The 6,747-nt window shown below is 41.8% G+C and overlaps 1 long non-coding RNA gene across 1 annotated transcript; it reads right to left on the bottom strand.

Moving 5' to 3' along the window:
• Window positions 1-563: 563 nt before the first annotated feature.
• Window positions 564-3,709, bottom strand: LOC147257740 (uncharacterized). Its single transcript, XR_015117491.1, has 3 exons — window positions 3,555-3,709; window positions 1,517-1,596; window positions 564-1,369 (listed from the first exon to the last, which is right to left on the bottom strand). It is a non-coding gene; the product is annotated as an uncharacterized LOC147257740 (long non-coding RNA).
• Window positions 3,710-6,747: the final 3,038 nt, after the last annotated feature.

Consider the following 6,747-nt stretch of genomic DNA (forward strand, 5'->3'; position numbering starts at 1 on the left):
GACTCACCTTGAGGGCTACAAAAAAGGGAAACAAATAATCATTTCCTGTTGCCACCAGGTAGTTCTAATAATCTGTCCCGAAAGGACTTTTCCTTGGTCCATACTACATCTCAGCCTCTCATTTTGTGAAAATTTCTGGATTCTGGGTCTTTTTTGGGTTTGAGCACTGATTTTTAGTACCCATCAAGACATCTCATGTACAGCATTCATTCATACCAATATTCATAGGAAGGAGCCTCCTGCTCCAAAGAGTCAATTTGCTCTGCAGATATTTTCTCTGCTCACTGCTCTCGCTCGGTCAAATTGTCAATTAACCATACTTGGGTAATGGATAAGAAAATGGAACAAATCAGCATCGACAGGACAGATTTGAGCCAAAATTGAAAGGTCAACAGTTCGTTTATTTTCACTCGAGTGGTTTGAAAAGTTACTAAACTGAACAACAGATTCACCCAGCTGCCAACATTGTGCAATAGGCGTTTTATGGATCTAACAATGGCAGTCTGGCTGTCTTCCTCCTGGCAGATCAGTCAGATCAGCCATTTGCTTTTTCAGTTGGCTGGAACTACCACAAAGTCAGTCCAAAGCAGCTGCAGATTGTCTGTGGCATATCCCTGGGCAGGAACCAAAATCAAGCATGAATGAGAGTTAATTTACATCTGCTGAGAGGATCTTTATGCAGCTGATTGCCTCAATGAAAGGCCATTTGAAGAGACAAGATCAAACATTTGACTAAGAGATGGGGACATCCCCAATTTTCAAAAGCCATACATTCAGAAGGACGAGATGAACACAAATGCTCATATTCTGAGCCTTTAAGCAAATTCTGAGTGTCCTTACATCATCTTGAATTGAATTAGTTAGAATACCGTCTCGAAATGTAGGTTTACTTAGGGAACAATAGTCCTGTGTCACCAAATTGACACACATCTGGACTCCATTGCTGCGGATTCCTTACAGCTGAGCCTGAAAGCAGAAATTACCAGTCATTTCATGTTACGACCTCCAGATATGGTCATGAGCTCCAGGTCAAGTGTTGGTAGAGACATTGGGAGCAGCTCGGGCCTCTGGAAAGATCTCAGGGCTGAAGTAATATTTCTTGGCACTGAAATGACACAGTTGTCCCGGTCCATGCATCTGATTAAGATGAGTCCCAGATGGTTTTGGGTTTGATTATTCAAGGCACATCCAACTGGAGATAGAGACAGAACATGCTGGGGAAGGCGCAGCTGACCTGGGAACATCTCTGGATAACCTACAGGTAACCCTCCCAAGAGTAGCTGGATGTCTTTGGCAACAATAAACCTTGAGTAGCTTTTGATGACATGTCCCTTTGGTTTCCTCTTCCATGCTGCACTGCGCATCCAACCTTGTGGTAAGGAAAAAGCAAATTTCTTATTGTGGGATGGCAAAAAGATTCGAGGAGTGTTTACTTGGCTGCACTTGCTGTTACCCAGTGATCCAAGAAGCCAAAATTCTGACTCCATTATAGCTGAAATAATAATAATAATATTACCGGAGGAGGATGCTGATGTTTCTGAGACCCCTGAAGGCAAATTGGTGCTTGCTGCATCTGCTACATGATGACATCTTTTCCTAAAAAATGAAAAATTGAAATTAAAAGTTGATGGAACAATGCATTGCACACAAAACAAATGCTGTTATACTTTTCCTAGCACAGGACACAATTTCTTGCAATGCTTGGCCCCCTAAAGTACATTTTTGTGTTTGTAAGTTATTTACTCCGTATAAAGCCTTTCTAAGCCGTGTGGTGGTTCCAAGACAGACTTTGAAGCTCTCGACCACCTGCTCACTGAAGGCTTAGAGCTACTGCAAAAAACTTTATTAGACCTCACACCTGTTTTTTTTCTTCAGACATCATAAAAGTGCAATTAACTCTGAGAAGCTGTAAATACACATACTGTAGACATTTGTTGACTCAGGGATGGATGTTAAAAATGAGGCCCGAAAGTACTGTGTGACGCCAATTGGAAGGCTCAGAATTAACCGTGGCAGTCCAGCATTCGGCTCACAACTCAGATACATGCTGCGCAGTGAGGGATGTGTAATGAAAAATCATAAAAATATTAATGTGAGTATTAAGTGAAGTGAAGAAAACTGACTGAGAGAAAGAGCCGGTGGAGACCGAAGCTTCAGTCAGGACGATCAGTTCCTGTTATTACCTCCAATTCCTTGAGCAACGTTATTTCAACAGAATAATTCAAACAGCAACATTCAAATCATTAAGCTACATAGTTGCAAAAAAATAGTTCTGTTTCTCGTGTTCTATTTTCTTAGCATTCAGCGGAACTTTGAATTATTACGAGTCAATTGTTAGTTCACAAAATCAGAAAATAACCAACTAACCCCAAGAGACTGAATCAGGATGGGTTTTTTTTTTTCGTTTTTTTTTTCACTAGAATCAAGTCCAAGAGACAATTTTGCACCTGATCAAAACCCAACAAGCTTTTTGGATTTGTTATGTCTGAACCACAACCAGTCCAGTGAGCGCTGGCTTTGTCCTACCCTGTCACGCAATTCTCATAGCCTGCCTTGAATTAAAAAAAAAGATAACAAAACTCATATAAACACAAATGAACAACAACAAATAAAAAATAAACATTATGGATTCCCTTAATCCATAGTGCATAAAGGCGTATAAAGCAATATTAGGCTCGACAAAACAGAGGTGTATAAGCTATATCTCTACAGAGGCTGCTACCACAAACCCATATTAAAACAAATAAAACTGCAGTTTTTACACACCATGGCGCTCGCCTCACATACATAGCCTATGTGTTTCATTCATCTTTTGTCATTTAATTAAATTTAATGGTTATTTAATGGGCAAAATCCATCACTGAACCGTATGCAGCCTCACGCAGACAATATTTCCATCATATTTATTGATTTTTTATTTTGCTGTTTTCATGGAACCAAGTGTCATGTATTTGCCGACTCAGGCTGCAGAACCCAACGTGAACTTTTTTGTTCTGACTGGTACCGGTCGGGATCCACATAGTTAACAGCCACAACAGCATACAGTTTTCACCAGTTTACATGCGTCAGCATTGCAAAATGTGGTTTTAAGTATTTTGGCAGAGCAATTTGCACCGGTGGAGACATTTTTGTTTTTCCCTGGAAAATTGCATCACAAGCCTGCGTGATGCAGTACCAATACTTCATAGGTGTGTCGGTCAAATAACAGAAGACTGAAGATTAAAAAATATATTTATATGTGATGTTAGCAAGAGTGCCAGAAGAAGGGGTAAGAAGATATAGGAATATAGGTCCCATTGTGGGTTAAAAAGTCAGCATGTTCTAAATAGAGCAGGGAACCTTCACTGAACTCCTCCTCATCCTCCTCTGTTAGTTCAAAAACCTTTTACGTCACTCGAAGAGAACTGTGCTGGCCACCATGACAGTGGCACATACACGATGAGGCGGTATGTGTCATCAACATAACTCCAAACCTTTTGTGTGTGTGTGTGTGTGTGTGTGTGTGTGTGTGTGTGTGTGTAGGAGGGGGATCTACCCAGACATAAAGCACTGACTCATAATAGAAGATATGGAATAGAAACTGCCGTCAGCTATCGAAGCTCAACACGAATGTCAGCCACTTTCAGAAGCTGATCTCTTTCTTGAGAGCTTGTTCAGTGAAGACTTACTGGCATCCTCAACTGACGCCACTTCACAATTCCACCACCTAGAGGCCCCTTTTTAACAGCATGAAACACTTGAGACAGTGAACTAGAAACAAAAGGAACATTTAACACCAGCACCTAGCAAGGAGACAGACTGCTTTACATATGGAGCCACGTTCACTCCGGCCAGCTGCCTAACCAAGACTAACTACCTCACTCAAGCCTGGACTCCATGCAGGTTAGTGGCAGGATGGATTACGCACAGAGCCCAGTGACCCGGTTAGCTCTCAGCAGGCTGAACATCACCTCGGCAGTCAGGGAACTGGACCAACTGCTCTGACCACTTAGTGCACAAAAACAACTCAAACATAAAAAGGTCAACGGGGACAGCGAGAGACCCTCATTGTTTATGCCGATCAGGAACAAGGGTTCCAAACGATTCATCAGCCCTCACCTCTAGCTGGTAGCTCAGGAAAAGAGTTCAACATTAATAGGCCACATTGAGCAACCATGCTTACTGGCTTATAGACAGTCCAGAAACCAAAAGTCAGACTAAGCAAGTAATAGAGCCACGGTGTAAGTGGATGAGTAAAACTTAGGTGCAATGCATTCAGAAGTAGAATTATCCTCATCCTCTATTACAAAATGATTAGTGGTAGCACTCCATCCTCTAGTTGTCAACAAACGTCCTGTTTTGTTGGCCCAAGTTCTGAGGTACTAGTTCTGACAATGTATCTTATTCTAAAAATACAATATGTCATGAATTGTTATTTCACATCCTGAATTATATTTCAATTCATTCTAATGTAGGCAAAGACCATTTTGGCCAGAAGAGTATTTGTTGACCTTGAGGGAGCTATGCTAACGGCCAATCCATTACCTTCCATTGTGCTAACCTCCTCAGGTCAGCTCCCTAATGGATCTATCACCTTGTCTGTCTCTGCAGACAAAGGTTAAATTGTGTATTTCGCAAAAAGTTGTCATTTTCCTTTAACTGAGTTCCATGCACTGTGCTCTTTAGTGGTGCAAACAGCGGTTGATGCGATGGCCTTGATTGCGGTTGTTGTTGTTTTTTACTCGCCCTCACAAATATTACTATTATTAACTACACCTGAGGGGAGACATTCATCAGATTCTTGACATCTCTCCATTTTATCTCCCTCTTTTCAAATTAGCACAATGCAAAATACACTCCCCATGGCATTTGATAGTCGTGTGTTGAGTATATTTGCCCTCCAAAATCATGGTGTGAAATACACTTTGGGTAATTGTATGTAGTTCTACCTGTCCATATTGCTCAAGGATGACTGCGCTGCTGTTATCAGTAATCTCCATCACCGCCTCCACGACTGTGTCTCTCAAGGGCACTTCCACCAGCGATGGCATGCACCATCTCCCCTTCTTTCTTTTTTTTCTTCTGCCTGCTGGTTTTAGCTGCCGCCGCTGCTGCTGCTCATGAGGATCGAGGAAAAAAAAAAAAAAAAAAAAAAACACCTGACGTCTTATTGATTCCTGGTTAAGATGTGAAACTTATATTTAACCATGTCATTGTGTTAATGATGAGGGACAAGTGATGAACATGGCTTTGCCATCCACCTAGTAAGCTAAGGAGCGATGACAGTCTCTGCCATTCTATAGCTCTGTAAGTCAAGGGCAACCCATGATCATATCACAGCTGTTCACTCATCCTTTCAATCCCAATCAGCAGCACGTGAGGTTTATATGTACTGTACCCGCTGAATTCTCCCCTCATCCCCTGCGGTTCATGTTGCTCTTCACACTACGACAGTTGTAACAACCACTTATCCTTCCCAAAGTTATTGATGTTATGAGTCAGCAAACCAATGTCACTATAGAGGATAGGACGACTGCAGCAAGTGCATGCTAGCTGGGTTTTTTTTAAAGGTTGACAGTCGGAGAAGGGCAAGCTGCAGGGATAAGAAACTGTACAGTAAGCATGTCAATACCTGTCACGTGTGCACAACCATGCTTGGCGGTGCTGACAAGGAGCCTTTCTGGATCCTTTATAACTGACCGTCACAAAGGTCAGAAGTGTCAGTATTAAACTGCACTATTTTTTTCTAAACTCTACAATGTCGTTATCATAATTTTCAGCATTTATCTGGGCAATTTCAGCATTGTTCAATCATCTCGTTTAACAACATGGTAATTCACTTAGACACTTAGCTCTCTACAGAACTGGGGCATTGTTTTTTTTGTATATTCAGTTTAACATAAAGCAGCACACTTCGCCACATAAATGAATAATTTGCTCTCATTTCTGAGTTGTGTGTCAGAGTCATTTGAGCCACATAAACCAGCTAATGTATTCAAGCAAATTGTAGGCACAAGATATCTCATGGCTCCAGGGCTCTGGCACAGGACTCAATATGGATCTACTTCTGACAGGATGCCCTTGAGTTGGAGTGTCTGAAGCTGGGCATGTGTGTGTGTCTCTGTCTATGTCTGTGTGTGAGTGGGGGGCGCATGCATGTGCATACAATAGGCAATAGTGGAACCCAAAGCAGTTTTGGCTTCAGTATTCAGCCCCTGTGTGCTGGACTCCAAGGTCTTTCAACAGCTTTTATCTCAAGAGATCAAAGTGAGTTATCGTTGTCAGTGCAGTTATAGAGACTAGTAAATATAAAACTGTGTAGTTTTTTGACATTAAGTGCTGTCATTAATGTTAGACAGTGAAATTAATCTTACATGTTTCCCCACATGTATCAGAAAGAGAATCACAGACGCGCAGCAAGCCAGCCCAGCTGCAGTTGCATTCACGTCCACACAGGAACTACGGCATGAGGTGCAGACTACAAGGAGCACTGAATGAAAATAAAAACTCAAGGTGTTACTGAGATGACATAGTGGAGTTGGTGTGTGTGTTTGTGTGTGTGTGTGTGTGTGTGTGTGTGTGTTGTCATAGTGACCTTGACCTTTCACCACTAAAATCAAATCACTTCATGCTTGAGTCCAACATCTTGACCTTTGACCAACCGTGGATGTGTGTGACCAAACCTGAGTGTCATCCCTCTTCTTCTCTGTCTATTGGGTCCTTGGTTTCTGTTCCCAACCATCATAGTCCTGGAGATATCCCATACAC

Source organism: Aulostomus chinensis, chromosome 8, assembly GCF_037954235.1.
Source record: "Aulostomus chinensis isolate RoL2024-O1b breed Wild chromosome 8, RoL_Achi_v1.0, whole genome shotgun sequence".
NCBI classification, from domain to species: domain Eukaryota; kingdom Metazoa; phylum Chordata; class Actinopteri; order Syngnathiformes; family Aulostomidae; genus Aulostomus; species Aulostomus chinensis.